This window comes from Salvelinus alpinus, chromosome 4, assembly GCF_045679555.1.
Source record: "Salvelinus alpinus chromosome 4, SLU_Salpinus.1, whole genome shotgun sequence".
Lineage (NCBI taxonomy): Eukaryota > Metazoa > Chordata > Actinopteri > Salmoniformes > Salmonidae > Salvelinus > Salvelinus alpinus.
In genome coordinates, this window is record NC_092089.1 from 62,359,467 (window position 1) to 62,377,935 (window position 18,469).

Genomic DNA, 18,469 nt, shown 5'->3' on the forward strand with positions numbered 1-18,469 from the left:
AACGCAAGAGAAGTGACACAATTTCACCTGGTTAATAGTGCCTGCTAACCTGGATTTCTTTTAGCTAAATATGCAGGTTTAAAAATATATACTTCTGTGTATTGATTTTAAGAAAGGCATTGATGTTTATGGTTAGGTACACATTGGAGCAACGATACGCACCGCATCGATTATATGCAAGGCAGGACACGCTAGATAAACTAGTAATATCATCAACCATGTGTAGTTAACTAGTGATTATGATTGATTGATTGTTTTTTATAAGATAAGTTTAATGCTAGCTAGCAACTTACCTTGGCTTCTACCGCATTCACGTAACAGGCAGGCTCCTCGTGGAGTGCAATGTAATCAGGTGGTTAGAGCTTTGGACTAGTTAACTGTAAGGTTGCAAGATTGAATCCCCCGAGCTGACAAGGGAACATCTGTTGTTCTGCCCCTGAACGAGGCAGTTAACCCACCGTTCCTAGGCCGTCATTGAAAATAAGAATGTGTTCTTAACTGACTTGCCTAGTTAAATAAAGATGAAATAAAGGTGTAATAAAAAAAATTATAATAATAATCGGCCAAATCGGTGTCCAAAAATACCGATTTCCGATTGTTATAGAAACTTGAAATCGGCCCTAATTAATCGGCCATTCCGATTAATCGGTCGACCTCTAGTGCTAAGTACCTATCAGACATCAGTTTTCTTGGTGTGTCTGACCTCTAAGGCTAATAACTTGAAAATGTTTCAAATCATTTCAATATGGGAAAGGTGTAACAATTTCTATTTGCAGTAGTAAGTCACAGAAGAGCATGAAAAAGATAGTGGAAAGTTGAAAAGAAATATTCTGAATGGCGGTTTTGTCACCTTCAAAACGTCCCCTGCGTGGATGGTGAGCATTGTAAAGTAAAATAATAGCTGAAAGCTCCAACTGTTCAAAAGCTAGAGCCAAATTTGTAGAAAGATAACAGAAACCACTCTGCTTGTTCCAACCGCTATCAGAGGTTACTCATGTAACCGCGGTTCTGTGAACTTGGCATGGACATTCACTCCACTACAATTTTTTGGCCAGGCCAAACCAAACATCGTCCCCAGTTGGGTCAGCCCTTTTATAGATTATGCAAAGGCATGTTTGTTTGATAATTATTCATGTTTTTTCCCCGATAATTTCTATTTAGTAATTTATGACATGATTATCCCTCCAGAGCCATTTCTTGCAGCCACATACATAGGGCGGCCGTCATACATGCATGTTCAATGTGGTCGCTCTGGTTACACTCAGATAAGTAAAGGATAACCAACGAGGGGCTATGCGTTCTGTGGGAAATAATGCACAACGTGGAAGGTGTGTGCCACGACACACAGCGGATAAATTATTTGCAGGTAGAAATGTGATCAACATCCACTGAAGTTGCTAGCAAATGTACTAGATAGCTACAGTAGTTGCCTTCAGTACAGTAGTTGGGTCATTCCACTTAGGTGCCTTTTGAGTAGTGTAACTTGGTGGAAAAAAACTTTGTCATAAAGAGCACATGTTCAACTTAATAAAATAACATATTATCCCATCTCAAGAGATTAAATAAAAAATTGTCCATAGTAAGTGCCTATTAAGTGCCAAATAAAGAAACAGAGTTGACTGTAACAGGGTTGACAACTTCTTCTTAAATCATCCATAAATCCCCTTGTGACAGGAGAAATTGAAGCTTGTGTGTGCAACAGGTAGGGGAAATTGAATGTTAAATCATTTCTAGCCTGTCAATCTACGGGTAAGAGTGTTGAAGTGTTATGCTTGACCAGCTCAGTTTTCCACCATAAAACTATAGAAAATGTCCAAAAAGACTAGAACCAGCTCACCTGCTTTTACACGGATGTATTAGATGTTCAACATTTCAAAAGAAATAGTTAAACCATATTAAAATGAGAGTTCAGTTCACGTAACAGGGTTGGCCATAAAATGAGGGACAGGTTTTTTTCCCACTTAAAATAAATCAATAATCACATGAAATAAATAATCAACAAAATAACTAGGGATTTACAATGATAGTGAATTTGAGTAAATGTTGGGATTAAGTGGGTTAAAATGTAGAATTTTGGCACTTTAGCAATCTTTATTCACATAAAATATCTGATTTATTGAATTGACCATGTGGTCTACATTAAAGTGCACTTCATTTAATATAACAGGCTTTTAAAAGGCACAATTTCTACTTAAAATAGCAAAGGGACACAAAGGTCACTCATTTAATAAAACGACCCAGTTAACAGAGCTATGGATGCAAGGACTGACCCTTCATGATATAAAAATGATAGTTTTAACCATGTTTTGAGGCTATAGCTATAGTGTTTGTTTACATTTACTTTGTTTGCAAACAGAGTAAAACAAGCTTACATTTTGGGTTCTGACGGGGTAGGACAGTTGAACTAAGCTCAAGTTATATTCTTCAAGAATCAATGGGTAAATCATAAATTTACAAGTCCAAAAATGGATGTAGCAATTGCAGATTGTTTCTTTAATTATTTTTTGTTCAAATGTGACCCACCACCTGGATTCGGTCCTATGTAGCAACATTTGAAATAATGTTTTTTTACACTGGAAAAAAACTACTCAGAGCTAGAAAATTGTATATCATACACTGCAGTTGAGGAACAATAGGAACGTTGATCAACTTGTAACCCCTCTTTTGAGAAAATTGCCTGTGATTGATTTGGAACACCTACTGGAGATCTCTTTGTCTACACCCTTTCAGCATTGTTCACACCCTCTTAAGCCTTAGTCACATCCATCTCTTTAAGGATTTCACGTGAGGCCATGTGCTAAACGGAGTGAATACAGTAGTGTAGTAAACAGCCAAAGTTTTCAAGACTAAAAGTGGTGCAAAAAGTAGAAGCAAAAAGTAGTATGAAAAATACACTTTAACTAGTCCTTGGTTTATATCCTAATCTGACTTTGGTGCAGGTCATGTTGTTCTTCACATTACCGTCAATGGTAAATACACACTATGTCAAATAAAAGCTATATTTATTTGTCACATGCACAGGATGCAGAAGGTGTAAACGGCACAGTGAACTGGTTACTTGCATAGTGGAGTCTTTTGTTTAGTGACAAAGCTAGATAGCTATCTACCTAACCAATCAACCATAACCCCAACTCATACTAACATGCACTATGCATGAATCTGCAGGTAGCTAAAGCTAACCAACTAGGTTCAATGTTAGCTAGCTAGTTAGCATTAGTCTATAACTAGCAATGCAAATGGTTTCTGAGATACAAATAATATTACTACAAAGATCATACACATAACTTTAGCTTGCGAGCCAGCCAGCTAACGTTAGCTAGATAGACTAGCTAACAGCACGCTTTCACTTGCAATGAAAATGACTTTCTGACAAAATTAGAAACGTATAGTATCTGAAAATGTAGTTAGACTCTTACCCATATACATGGATGAACACTTCTCCCTCTGTCATGGATGCCATGGTTGCCCTTAGTTTGAAGATGTAATCCGGAGACAGGTGTTTTATACAACAGCCTCCTGTGTTCTCTTTTCGACTTTCTCCGCATTTGACAATCATCTCTCTGCTTCCACTGGGCATTCCACTGATTTCAAAACTCGGTCAACTTCTTCCGTGACAACAAAACTGTTGATTGCCATTTCTTCACCCATCACAGTCTTCAGAAGTCACTACAATCTCAGGTTCAATGAAAATGTTTTTACCTAAATTAGAGATTTTGTTATCGTCGGATTCATTTTCAGAGCCAGAGAAAGTCAGCACGGCATGATTATCCTCCAGAAAGTAGTCCATCACAACTTTTCCCCACTGATCTGTGTCGATAGTGCTATTAACTTCAGGGCAGCAATGCAACACCTTTTCAGTTCTTCATGATATCTTTTTTTTAAAAGCAGCAGTAAAAAGGATTATCCACACATACTGAGCAGCTACATGGCAGACCAATCTGAACTCATCTCTCGGGCATGTCCAGCACATCCATTATCTTAGCCAATCATGGCTAGTGGGAAAGTTCATGTATTTTTCCGTGGCTAAACCACCTAGGCTCATAATTTAATTGTATTTATATTTACAGATGGCATACACCTTTGTTATTAAAGCACATGAAAGTTCACATGTTCTAGAAGTTTTTTGGGCCAAAAAACAATGTTCAAATGCCTCTCCTGTGAAGTAGTGACATGCCTAGCTTCTGGAAACAGGTCACAAATGAAACATAAGGAATACAATTAATTGTTGGAATGGCTGTTGCTAATTAAATGTAATCGAATTAGTTCTATAGTTTAATTTGTGTTGTGCATTACTGAACAAAGCTTTTCATATATGCAATTATATACAGTACCAGTCAAAAGTTTGGACACACCTACTCATTCAAGAGTTTTTCTTTATTTTTACTATTTTTGTAGAATAATTGTGAAAAACAGAAAGGAAAACGTTCACAATATTAACATTCAATGTATCAAAATATATGATCATACACAAGGAATGTGATCAATATTTACAGTAATATACATACAATATTCAATTGGGGAAAAAAACAAACACAATTTGTACATATTGAAACTATAAAAACGGTTTCAAGTCAAACTCCTCGTTAAGGCCAAGAGTTGACAGTGTGTTGAGCCTGTGGATCCAGAAAGATTCCCTTTGAAGAAGTTTCCTCTCATTGTCTCCTCCCCTGCGTGACATCTTGACCATTTCTATTACAATGTATCTCAGAGAACTAATAGGATGTCCAGCTTGTACAAAATGATAAGCAACCGGTGGGTAATCAGATTTAATCACAACGTCTCTCACGTTTGGGGTCTTTTAAAAACCATACGTGGGGGATCTTTAAAAATGGGTTTCAATGGTGGGTCAGTATCAGTGGAGGCTGGAGACTTGAAACATTGAGGAAGGTGGGAGACCTATGGTATAGGCGCTAAACACATGGAGATGTCAAAGTGTGTTTCAAAAATCGTCAGAAGAGTAATTATTTTAACCTAAAGCATTTAATAAAGACATGTGTAGTACAATATTATGGGGAATGGGAATGAGAGGGCTACTTACACAGTGTTTGGAAGGGATCACAGCAGTGATTGAATGAGGGTATGAGGCATAAGTTCAGATGTTCAGAGGCTTGACTTCAGTGCAGGACAGGATTTGTCTGGGAAGACAAAAAACAATAACACAACACACTACACAGTTAGACCAAAGAGCTAAGAATGAGTTAGTCCAAGCAAGGAATAAAATCATTGATGTGTAATAATGTAGTTGTGTTTGTGTATGTGATTGACTCTACATAGAGTAATGAGAGAAAATTGATAGGGGTAGTCACAGTGCTTGGAGGGGAAACATTCAATGTGCCAGTGGATGAGCGGGCACATGAGACGTGGCTTCAGTTCATGTCAGGACAGAGTTGACAATGGTAGTAGAGTGGACTGGTCATCACCTCTTAATCAGGGAACAGGAGGGGACTTAGCTGGAAATACAAAGAGCAGATACGTTCCATTACAGCTGCGCCATCTTATGGTTTGAAAACGTTTATCCGTTAAGTTAAACACAGAGTTCACATCTCGCCCACTTGACACATATCAAAGTAGCCCAAGAAACATTCCTGAATAACGCCTTGATCATCCACATACCTGACTATAACTGACAACTGCAAGCAGACTGGTGGCACCATAGGTTCCATAGAGTTTTTCCTTATCCGTTAACCTAACTAGGAAAACTCTGGGCCCTATAAGGTATGACAACGATTATCAGTTGTAAAAAGATTTTATAAGGGCTATGATGGGACCTGTTTTTCCTAATCAGGTCACATGGTTTTAAAAAACGGGGGAAACTCCTGGCCCTGGGGGGGATGAAAACCCTGTCAAACTGCAGCAACCTTATACTTGTTAATATTAATTATATTTAGACTAGATTAGGAAGGGGATTTCCTCTACTGACAATAGAACTCACAGGGCTGAGCTTGCTTTATGAATGTTTGCATCATGCAGTTCTATGCAACTGTAGGCCTTATAAAAAATGTACTCACATCTGTCATCACTATGTTGATTGATTCATTCCAGTTAATACTTTTGAATATAAACTAAATTTGATCACATTCACATTTTCTCCTGACACACAAATGGACTAGAAATACATAACGTTACCAATTAGTTTACCCTGACCAAATGGACAGCGCACATAGGCTGTATGCATCTGCTCTTATTAGTAGACAACAGTTGATCAGACTGAAAAGTTGTCTCGTTTTCATCCCATACAGCATGTCAGATTTCAAATGTTTAGGTGTAGCCTAGCCGCTGCAACATTTATATCATCAGTTTTTGCTTGTGTCTGTCCAGAGTGATGATGTGTTATCTTTGCTAAATAAATATGTGCTGCGTCAACCTCTCTTGTTAATCTTTTAATGGATGATGCGATGGAAGCAATCAAGTCATTCGGAATTGATTTCGACATTCCAGAAAAGACAGTCGAAAGTTCGATATGTTCAGCAAATAAGCATTGTTACGTGCAATTACCTCTGCAAGCTCATTGCAGTTTCCCTTGTCGGCGGCACGTTCCTCTCGTAGTGAGCTCTAAAAGCAAATTATTGCATGCCCAAAAACGCAGTGTTGATATGCCGCTTGAGAACATCCCTGTTTCTTCTAACTTTCTCGTTGTGTCACGCAGTTTGAATACGCAGACCTTCGTCATGATCGGTGCAGATTTTTCCCAGAAGCTTGAATCTGATGTGGGCATTTATATGCTGCCTGCTGAACGATCGATGTTCTTCGGGTCACTGTACCCACCTCTCAACCAAGGCTCAGACTTTCCAAAAAGCAGGCAAGGCCAGCAATACAGGTGGCTTGATGAAAGGCTCCCTGTTAACCAGCTATACTTTTGATACCAGTTGGTATTGAACGCCCTCACCTTTTCATCCTTCTTCATGAAACTGATCTCAGGCAGAGGTCAACCCTCACTTTATTTCGCACCGTGTACCCCAGAGAATGAAAGGGGTTCTAACACAAGAACCCCCATAATGCTCTGTGGCACAATCCCAATACAACTCACTAGGTTCATTCTCTGATCCTAATTCTATGATTGCATGGACAACATGTCAGTTCATACTGCAAAAGTTTTGGTTGGTTGGAGGATGTCCTCCGGAAGTGGTCATAATTACCATGTATGTCTATGGAAGGGGTGAGGCCTACGAGCCTCCTAGGTTTTGTATGGAAGTCAATGTAGCCAGAGGAGGACGGAAGCTAGCTGTCTTCCAGCTATACCATGGTGCTACCCCAGACAGTGCTGTTGAAGTTACTGTAGACCTTCATTGCAAAACAATGTATTTTAATCAATTATTTGGTGACATGTGAATGTATGTCACCAAAGAAATATACCTTCTACTCCTTGTAGAAATATACCTTCTACTCTTTGTAGTCCGCAGTATCACACACAAACTTTTTCCGCTTGTTTGTCTTTGTTTCCTCCGTAAGTTTGTCACAAATGTTTTCAACATCTGTCAGAATGTTCTCTCTTTTGTCCTTATCGGTGATCTTGCTTTCTAGATCAACATTTAACTGTGTCACTTGATCTCTAGTCGTGCTCAATTGTTCTGTCACTTCTTGTATGGTGAGCGCCATTAAATCAAACAAGCATTTATTAAGAATCTCGCACCATCTGCCACAAAAAGAGGGATTGTTCGAACCAAGAGCAGGTGCTTTCTGTATCCATAATCCTTGTGGAATTATTTTATTCCTTAGATAATCACGTAAGGTGATTGCATGATAATATTGTTTTTTCTCACGGATTTGTCGATTCTTGAGAGATGTGATGAGTTTGCCTACAACTCCCGCACCTGCGGAAAGTTCCTGGATGTGCGTATGTTCTTCAGCTTTTGTAGAATAAAGTGAAGACATCAAAACTATGAAATAATGGAATCATGTAGTAATCAAAAAAGTGTTAAACAAATCACACTCTTCGCATTAGCTTCATCTGGAATGGTATTCCAACACTCTTGAAGGAGTTCCCACACATGCTGAGCACTTGTTGGCTGCTTTTCCTTCATGATGCGGTTCAACTCATCCTAGACCATCTCAATTGGGTTGAGGTCAGGTGATTGTGGAGGCCAGGCCATCGGATGCCCCACTCCATCACCCTCCTTCTTGGTCAAATAGCCCTTACACAGCCTGGAGGTGTGTTGGACATTTTCCTGTTGAAAAACAAATGATAGTCCCACTAAGCACAAACCAGATGGGATGGCGTATCGCTGCAGAATACTGTGGTAGCCATTCTGGTTAAGTGTGCCTTGAATTCTAAATAAATCACTGACCGTGTCACCAGCAAAGCACACCATCACACCTCCTCCCTGCTTCACGGTAGGAACCACACATGCGGAGATCATCCGTTCACCTACTCTGCGTCTCACAAAGACACGGCGGTTGGAACCAAAAATCTCAAATTCGGGCTCATCAGACCAAAGGACAGATTTCCACCGGTCTAATGTCCATTGCTCATGTTTCTTGGCCCAAGCAAGTCACTTCTTCTTATTGGTGTTGAGATGTGTCTGTTACTTGAACTCTGTGGATCATTTATTTGGGCTGTAATTTCTGAGGGTGGTAACTCTAATGAACATATCCTCTGCAGCAGAGGTAACTCTGGGTTTTCCTTTCCTTTGGCGGTCCTCTCTTTGCTTATTTGAGCTGTTCTTGCCATAACATGGGCTTGGTCTTTAACCAAATAGGGCTAACTTCTGTATACCACCCCTACCGTGTCACAGCACAACTGATTGGCTCAAACTAATTAAGAAGGAAAGAAATTTCACAAATGAACTTTTAACAAGGCACACCTGTTAATTGAAATGCATTTCAGGTGACTACCTCATGAAGCTGGTTGAGAGAATGCCAAGAGAGTGCAAGCTGTCATCAAGGCAAAGGGTGGCTACTTTGTAGAATCTCAAATATAAAATATATTTGTATTTGTTGAACACTTTTTTCGTTACTACATGATTCCATATGCGTTATTTCATCATTTTGATGTCTTCACTAGTATTCTGCAATGTAGAAAATAGTAAAAATAAAGAAAAACCTTGAATGAGTAGGTGTGTCCAAGCTTTTAACTGATACTGTATGTCCTATATACGTTAAATGGAATTGGTTGGATGAGTGTGATTATTCACGGAAATGGCTCATTTGAAAGTCCATTAGCAGGATTGTGAAAAGCCAAAGAGAAAGTGTTTATTTTAGCCAGATAACATCTCTGGGTCTTTTTAATATAATATGGACTGTCGTTAGAGGTCAGGTACATGTAGAGTCAGTCAGGAGTCTGAGTTCCACAGTCTAGGACAGGTCAGTGGGGACAACACACCCAGTTCAGGTTCCATTTCCTTATATACTTGAACTTTTTAATCGAGGCAACCACTTAGCACATTATCCAATTTTAAAAGGACAAATGGAAGATGCTATTTTTCCTCTGTCTGCCCTTTGCCAAGGTGAAGACGTATCCAAGCAACAGAAAGGTATCCCTTGTCTTAGACATGGCATATCTGGCCCATCTCTAGGAGAAAATGACTCACTAGCTCTAAATCAAATCAAATGTTATTTGTCACATGCGTCATAAACAATAGGTGTAAACTAACAGTGAAATGCTTACTTACAGGCCCCAACAACGCAGAGAGAAAAATAGAGCAATTATAGAAAGAATTATAACTCAAAGAATAAATACACAATGAGTAACGATAAGTTGGCTATGTACACATGGTACCAGTACCGAGTCGATGTGCAGAGGTGCGAGCTAACTGAGGTAGATAAATACAGTATAGGTAGGGATAAAATGACTAGGCAACAGAATAGATAATAAAAAGTAGCAGCAGCGTAGGTGGGTCAATGCAGATAGTCCAGGTAGCTATTTGGTTAACTATTTAGCTATTTGGTTAACTTATGGCTTGGGGTAGAATATGTTCAGGGTCCTGTTGGTTCCAGACTTGGTGCATCGGTACCACTTGCCGTGCGGTAGCAGAGAGAACAGGCTATGACTTGGGTGGCTGGAGTCTTTGACAAGTTTTAGGGCCTTCCTCTGACATCGCCTGGTATAGAGGTCCTGGATGGCAGGGAGCTGCCGAATGCACTACCCTCTGTAGCGCATCTGGATGCCGAGCAATTGCCAAACCAAGTGGTGATGCAGCCAGTCAAGATGCTCTCAATGGTGCAGCTGTTGAGGATCTGATGGCCCATGTCAAATCTTTTAAGCCTTGTGAGGGGAAAGAGGCATTGTCGTGACTTCTTCGCGACTGTGTTGGTGTGTGTGGACCATGTTAATTCCTTAGTGATGTGGACACCGAGGATCTTGATGCGCTCGACCCGCTCCACTAGATGTGGATGGGGGGCGTGCATGGCCCTCCGTTTCCTGTAGTGCACGATCAGCTCCTTTGTCTTGCTGATGTTGAGGGAGAGGTTGTTGTCGTTGTGACCTTCTCCCGATAGGCTTTCTTACATGTGAACCTGCACATTTTATTTTCACATGTGATTGATTTTCACATGTGAACTTGCAATTCCACATGTGAAAGTGAGATTTTCATATGTGATTTTTTTTAACATGTGAAACCGCAATTTACGAGAGGTGAAAATATGTTATTTTCACATGTGAAAATGTGTCGCGATTTGACACGTGAAAGTGCAAATTTGTCATGTGTTTTTTTGTGTAAATGTACTGCATTCATTTTTACTAAACAGTACGTTCTAAATAGTGCAATTAGTGCAATTATTACACAGTATTTAGTGTTAGTAAGTAGTAGGCAAGACAGATTTCTGACCCGGCCAATGTATGTCTGGTTCATGATGTTGAGCTGCAGACTGGGTGCCAGATATAGAGGCAGAATGTATGTGGATAGTACCTGTAAAAAGACAGGTGCAGGTGCAGCATTGGATTGGTGAGGTCTTTCTTGCATTGTTCGGTGAGTAAAGTAAACTCTTGGAAAAGAAGGTGCTCTTCAAGGGTTCTTCAACTGTCCCCATAGGAGAACCCTCTGAAAATAACTGGAACCCTTTCAGTAATATGAGTTCCTACGCGGAACCCTTTCACCACTAAAAGGTTCTAAGTATAACCTTTTTTCACCACAAAAGGGTTCTAACTGGAACCAAAAAGGGTTCTCCCATAGGAACAAATGAAGAAGCTTTTTTTCCCCCTAAGAGTGTAGCTAAAGTCTTGTGATTCACAAAGTCAAACGTGCAATGTTGAAAGGCAATTCATACGGGTCTTTGACAGTGGTCGTCATAGATGGGATTTCACAAGAATGTCAAGCATAGACGGGATATAAGACTGTTTCACTGACACAGTCTACACACCGCCATATTACTGCCATATTACTTCTGTCAATTATGCCGTCATAAAGGCCTGCTCTATTGCATGCTGCTGCTTTCACTGCTGCTACTTATGAAACTGGATAATATCGCTGAGGAATGGTCATCAACATCGTTGTCAATCATCGTCGTCACCATCGTTGTCATTGATATTGGTCACAGTAGAGGTGATGTGTATTTTGACACAGTGCCGATATGTTTGGCAAAACACCAGCAATGTGAAGTACGCATGTATCTAATGTGAACAAATTGACTGTGTGCAGTGAGTACACGGTTGGTGTGAAATGGAATAGCGTGGCATAGTCTGAATTCAGTTGGTAATTCTTTCTGAAAAAATAAGAAAACGACGCAAGACAGAAAATAGAAGCGTGTCAATCAGCTTCAGCTTCAGCTTCAGTGCTAGTGCAGTTTCACCCTAAAGGACCTCTTTATCCACCGGGACTCAAGGAAGTCACATTCAAAGACAGTTTAAATGAGGAGCAATCAAATCCCACCCCAGGTGCAAGCCATTTACAGATTTCCTTTCTATTACAAGCTATGCCACAAACAGGATAAGGCAAGTAAATGATTGAATATATTGCGAGGAAATAAATGTATTACGTTGTATATGATTGGCGATGGTCATTTCAATTGACCTAGCCTGTTTAGTTTCACTGAGTGGTGGAATGCTCAGTGTTTATGTGTAAACTGTCAGAATTATGGTTTACTCTGGGATGTGTCATAATGAGAGTATTTTCTTACAAATGATGTTGCTCTAATTATTATGGACCTTGAATTATGCTCGTCATTAACATTTACATCTTTCAAAAGCATTAGCATTTTTTTGTCATTTGTGTTATACGGATGCAGATTACTGATGTACAGTATAGATATATATTACAGTATACAGATTCTTCTCTCTAGACATAATTGCCAAAGTGCTCTTGTCACAACAAATATCTAATTGCGTAGTCAGTCACATTCTTCTCACAGAAAGTAGGGATCAGATCTAGTTTGACAGACTCTGTCCATGCTTATCTACCAGTCTGTCTGTGACCGCTACAGATGTAGGATCTTCATTTGATCACTCTTTTATTGCTCCGAATTTTCCTGCGCGGCAGGAAATGCAAACTTGTAGTGTATTCAAGGTTTAAAAAGGCTTCTAAAGGTTGTAATTTCCTTGATTGCCCTAACGAAAAATCTATCAACCCCTACAAAAAAATGTCCATGAATTATAATCCACAGAATAATTCACATTTCCTGTTGCGGCAGGATTATTTTCCTGCTGTAGCAAACTGGCTCAAATTAAAATCCTACATCTGTAGCTAGTTTTAGTGTCTGGCATGACGAAGTACAAGAGGTTGATTATCTCAGTCACAGTTCATTAGTTTTAACCACCATGCCTGCCACACTTTGCAGATAGGAAAACAGCCTTGTCACATCGCCTCTGCTATGCCATTTCATGTGGTCGTATGGGGGGCCAGAAGCTCTGTGACCTGAATAGGCTCTTTGTCAACTGTCTTTAGAGAAAAGAGGACTAGAACAAGTTAACAGAGTGGAAAATTATTTTTAATTGTATGTCTATGGTCTTGTATGCCTATGGTCCTGTGTCCTGCCCTTTTGTTGCATCTGTATGAAGAAATATGAATCAAATTTGCATGCATCCCTAATGGTCAAAAGTAGTGCATTATGTATGGGATATTTGGGACGTAGACTAAAGTCCTGTCCAGAACATTTTAACATCCATAATAACAGAGACTGACATGAATCTCATTTGGATCACTTCTAGTGATTGATGTCAAATCTAACTTTTAACTTTGAGGGCTAATTTCAAGTATCTCAAGTCATATATTATACTGTATTTCTGAAGATACCCCTTTGGCTGCCAGGGCTTGAAAGCTGAGCAAGCAGTGGTGTTATGGGACTGTTTTATCGGTTCCTTGAACCTAGATAGAACTCTCTCTTTCATCTGTATGAAGTGATGATATAAGGAAATAAAATGTATCTCGCTAACTTGACATTTGCCATCATAACACGAAGCAAATAAACATCACATTTTAATAAACTCTTATTTAAAGCTTTCTGCCGACCTATAGTGACCTCTGTCTATAAGCTTTTTTTCTGTCAAATGTTTTGATTGAATCTCTCATTTAAGTTCTTAACCTTTTTTTTTTTTTCATGAGCCAGAGGTTTAATATTTTAGTCTATGTCACGTTCTGACCTTAGTTCCTTTTTTACGTCGTTGTTTTGGTTTGGTCAGGGCGTGAGTTGGGGTGGGCATTCTGCGTTGTTTTTCTATGTTTGTATTTCTGTGTTTGGCCTGGTATGGTTCTCAATCAGAGGCAGCTGTCGATCGTTGTCTCTGATTGAGAATCATACTTAGGTAGCCTGCTTTCCCACTAGGGGTTGTGGGTAGTTGTTTTCTGTGTCTGTGTTTTACCATACAGAACTGTTTCAGTCTCGTTCGTTCTCTTTTGTTGTTTTGTCATTCAGTGTTCAGTTGCATTTCATTATAATGGACACTTACCACGCTGCACATTGGTCCGATCTTTCATACTCGTCATCAGACGAGGACGAGTACCGTTACAGTCTAGAAAACTGCATAGCAATCAATATACCTCTCCAAAGTCCGAACCATGCATTTTGATACATTTGCTCTGGAGTGCTTGAAACTTTTCAACCAGATTGTACTTCATGCATTCATTGTTTTCTCCCCCTCCTGAACTATGTCTGCCTGAAAAAAAATCTGTTTCACAAGAGGTAAAGATAACAATAAGAATAACACTTGTCTGAAGCAGTCTCCATCACTTCAATGCGTGAACATAAATATGCCACAAGAGGCAAGTATAAGCAGCAGTGGTCTCATAGAAAGGCCCATCTTTGAAAATAAAATAATCATTGGGACTAAAATAACGTAGGCTGCCTGGAGCCACTTAAATTCAAATCTCAGCCAGGGTGCACTTTCAACTGATTTTTTGTGTTACAATAAATATAGGGTTGAGTCAAACTATTATTGACTAAAGCTACAAATACATGACTCTAGTGTAAATGCAAGATTACAATTTTTTTGTGTTTTTGTTTGTCAGTGTCTGTGACCACCCAGATTGATATTATTGACTTGTACAGATAACAAAACTCCTGAAAATGAACCAAACATGTTTTAGAGGAATATAGCTTGGTTTATAGCTAGCGTTGACATTATTCCAGACATGTTGAGAAATCTCTCGGTGTGAGTAAACAGGGTAGTGATACCTTTTGATAGGTAGTCTAGCAGTGTTTCTGCTTGGTTCATGTTGAAATAAGCACTTACCCTAATGCTTTGAGTCATTCACTTCAGTTATATTTCAGTTATTATACACCACTCTCCGCTTAAATGCACTTTACTTTACAGCCTTTAAGCCTAATTGAGGAGAGCATACTGCACTCAATTTTCTCCACATCACTCTGCATAGTCTGTTTTTGTGACTCTGACAACATTTTGACACTGTACTTTTGTAGTGATGAGTGAGTGAATATTTGGAGCAGACAGACAGACACTTTGCCCTGGAGTACATAATAGGTTGTTAGGATACTCCTGCTGAGAGGAACCACTAATTACATTTTCATGTCCAGATAGCTATTGTTTATAATAAACCATTTGCATGGAGGACACCAGCACGGCCAAGGGGCTTGATAGGCCTGTGAAAGGGACAGCATTCCCCAATATAAACTGAATCACGGTGTCGTGAATATTAGTAATGCCTCTGGCTTAGGTGTGATTGTAATAAATAAATATGCAAAGTACCATATTGTGGTTGATTGTGACAGGTTACGCAATTGTAGCCATGTAGCAGATGAAACTACTGGGTTGGTGTGTTCACTGAGCCTTAGGTCATCTGTCTTGGGGTTGGAGTGTTGATTAAGCTGTTGCTTACTGATTGTCTCAATTGTACGTGAAATGTTTCAGATGTCATCACACACATGTAGATGCCTCACTGAAAATCTGATGGAGTTTGAGTTGGACTTCTTTACAATGAGTTGCAGTTAGAATATCTGAACTACAGTTAAACTTGAAATCAAAGCCTTACTAAACAGTACTGACAGTGCTGTGAGAAAGTTTTTGCCCCCTTCCTGATTTCTGATTCTTTTGCACATTTGTCACACTTAAATGTTTCAGATCATCAAACAAATTTTTATATTACACAAAGATAACCCAAGTAAACACAAAATACAGTTTTTAAGTGGTACTTTTATTTATTAAGGGAAAAAAGCTATCCGAACCTTCATGGCCCTATGTGAAAAAGTATTGCCCCCTAAACTTAATTACTGGTTGTGCCACCCTCAGCAGCAACAACTGCAATCAAGCGGTTGCGATAACTGGCAGTGAGTCTTTCACATCGCTGTGGAGGAATTTTGGCCCACTCTTCTTTGCAGAATTGTTTTAATTCAGCCACATTGGAGTGTTCTTGAGCATGAACCGCCGTTTAAAGGTCACGCCACAGCATCTCAATCGGATTCAAGTCCGGACTTTGACTAGGCCACTCAGAGGTGGGCTTGCTGGTGTGTTTTGGATCATTGTCCTGCTGCAGAACCCAAGTGCGCTTTCAGCTTGAGGTCACAAACTGATGGCCGGACATTCTCCTTCAGGATTTTTTGGTAGAGAGCAGAATTCATGGTTCCATCAATCACAGCAAGTCATCCAGGTCCTGAAGCAGCAAAGCAGCAAAGCAGCCCCAGACCATCACACTACCACCACCATATTTGACTGTTGGTATGATGTTCTTTGTCTGAAATGCTGTGTTACTTTTACGCCAGATGTAACGGGACACACACCTTCCAAAAAGTTCAACTTTTGTCTCGTCAGTCCACAGAATATTTTCCCAAAAGTCTTGGGGATCATCAAGATGTTTTTTTGCCAAAAGTGAGACGAGCATTTATGTTCTTTTTGGTCAGCAGTGGTTTTCGCCTTGGAACTCTGCCATGGATGCCATTTTTGCCCAGTCTCTTTCTTATGGTTGAGTCATGAACACTGACCTTAATTAAGGCAAGTGAGGCCTGCAGTTCTTTTAGATGTTGTTGTGGGTTCTTTTGTGACCTCTTGGATGAGTCGTCGCTGCACTCTTGGGGTAATTTTGGTAGGCCGGCCACGCCTGGGAAGGTTCACCACTGTTCCAAATTTTCTCCATTTGTGGATAATGTCTCTCACCGTGGTTCGCTGGAGTTCCAAAGCTTTAGAAATGGCTTTGTAACCCTTTCCAGACTGATAGATGTCAATTACTTTGTTTCTCATCTGTTCCTGAATTTCTTTGGATCGAGGCATGATGTCTTGCTTTTTGAGATCTTTTGGCCTACCTCACTTTGTCAGACAGGTTCCATTTAAGGGATTTCTTGATTCAACAGGTCTGGCAGTAGTCAGGCCTGGTTGTGGCTAGTGAAATTGAACTCAGCTTTCCAAAAAATGTATTAACCACAGTAAATTCATGATTTAACAAAGGGGGGCAATTACTTTGTCACATAGGGCCATGAAGGTTCGGATAGCTTTTTTCCATTAATAAATAAAATCACTTAAAAACTGCATTTTGTGTTTACTTGGGTTATCTTTGTGTAATATTAACATTTGTTTGATGATCTGAAACATTTAAGTGTAACAAATGTGCAAAAAAAGAAGAAATCAGGAAGGGGGCAAATACTTTTTCACAGCACTGTATATAGATAGAAGATGATAGATGACAAAGCTATCACAAGAAAGGCAGTATTATTTGTCTGCCATCAATGTCAACTAGATGTAATAAAAACTATTGAAATGACTACAGTACATGAATGTGAATTGTCATCACGGAGAGGTAACATTTTTACAACAAATCCTACATGTTGAGTTGGCATCTTTCTCCACCTCTAGGTGTAGTGTATGTTGTTTAGTTGCTAGAGGAGGTGGATGCTGAGTAACTGTCAGAACTCAGTGTTTCTGATTAGAACATACCTGTAGGAGGTGACATCAAATGAATGCTTCATCTTCGAGAAATTAAATGTCCTTTTAAACTTGCTGTGATGCTGTGGGAAGTTTTGGGAAGTAGCTACATTAATAATTTGGTGATAGTTCAATTCTTAAAGGCCCAGTGCAAGCAAAAACTAGATTTTAAATATATACATATATATATATATATTCCCTTTCGACACTATGAGATTGGAATAATACTGTGAAATTGTGAAAATGATGATAATGCCCATTTAGTGTAAGAGCTGTTTGAAAAGACCACCTGGAATTCCTGCCTGTTTTGGTGAGATGGAGTTTTGGCCTGCCTAGTGACTTCACCAGGTGGTAAATTAGGTAATAGACCAATAAGAAAGAGAGTCCAAACCTCTCTGACAATAACAGCTTGTTTTCAGTTTTCCCCTCCCCACTCAGACTACGCCCAAACAGTCCTAGAAAATGTCTTGCTTGAGAAATTGCTCTTTGCTAAGAAGGTATTTTTGTTTATTTTTGACAATTTTAATTGAAAACAATCACAGTAAGGTACTTTATTGTTACCCAGAAATGATTAAATATTGAGATAAAAACAGCTGCATTGGACCTTTAAGTGAGGTAGCTCTAGATTTTAGACTTGAGGTAACTTTAGGTCAAATAAATTAACATAATGAAGGCAGCAATGAAGGCAACAAATAAGACTGATCTGAGACAAAAAAATGAAAATAGAAAGATTATAGTATAGCTGGGTTGATAAATGTATTCTACTATTCACTGTATAAACACCCAGGGGCAACAAATGTAGTAGTGAGGTAGTGTGGATACTTACACCTGGAGTGTGAAAACTACAAACATCAGGGGATTACAGTAATGTATTAAATATATCAAACATTCACAACTATGCAAATCATGTTAAGGACTTTAAATCATTGTCGTGACAGATAATTACCTTTAAATATCACAAACATGACACATTAGCCGGGATTTTGGCAGTGTTGTCTGGACATTGCCTGCCTACAGATTCATGTTACCAAGGTGACAGAAGCAGTTTTAGTTTCTCCAGTCATCATGTAACATTTAGTTGGATCATTAACAGTCGACTGCAAATCTGAAGAAAATGTTCCTTTAAGTCATTGTATAAATGTAAGTGTCAAAACAAACTTTTTCTTGTAACAGGTGACTATATTGTCAGTGATGTTTTACTAATTCGGGAATGTGTTCTTTCACAAGACTTAT

At 39.3% G+C, this 18,469-nt stretch overlaps 1 protein-coding gene across 3 annotated transcripts in view; it reads left to right on the forward strand.

Moving 5' to 3' along the window:
- LOC139574091 (5-hydroxytryptamine receptor 4-like) overlaps nucleotides 1-18,469 on the forward strand; it is a 172,307-nt gene that overhangs the window by 63,457 nt on the left and 90,381 nt on the right. The gene's annotated exons all lie outside the window — the stretch shown is intronic.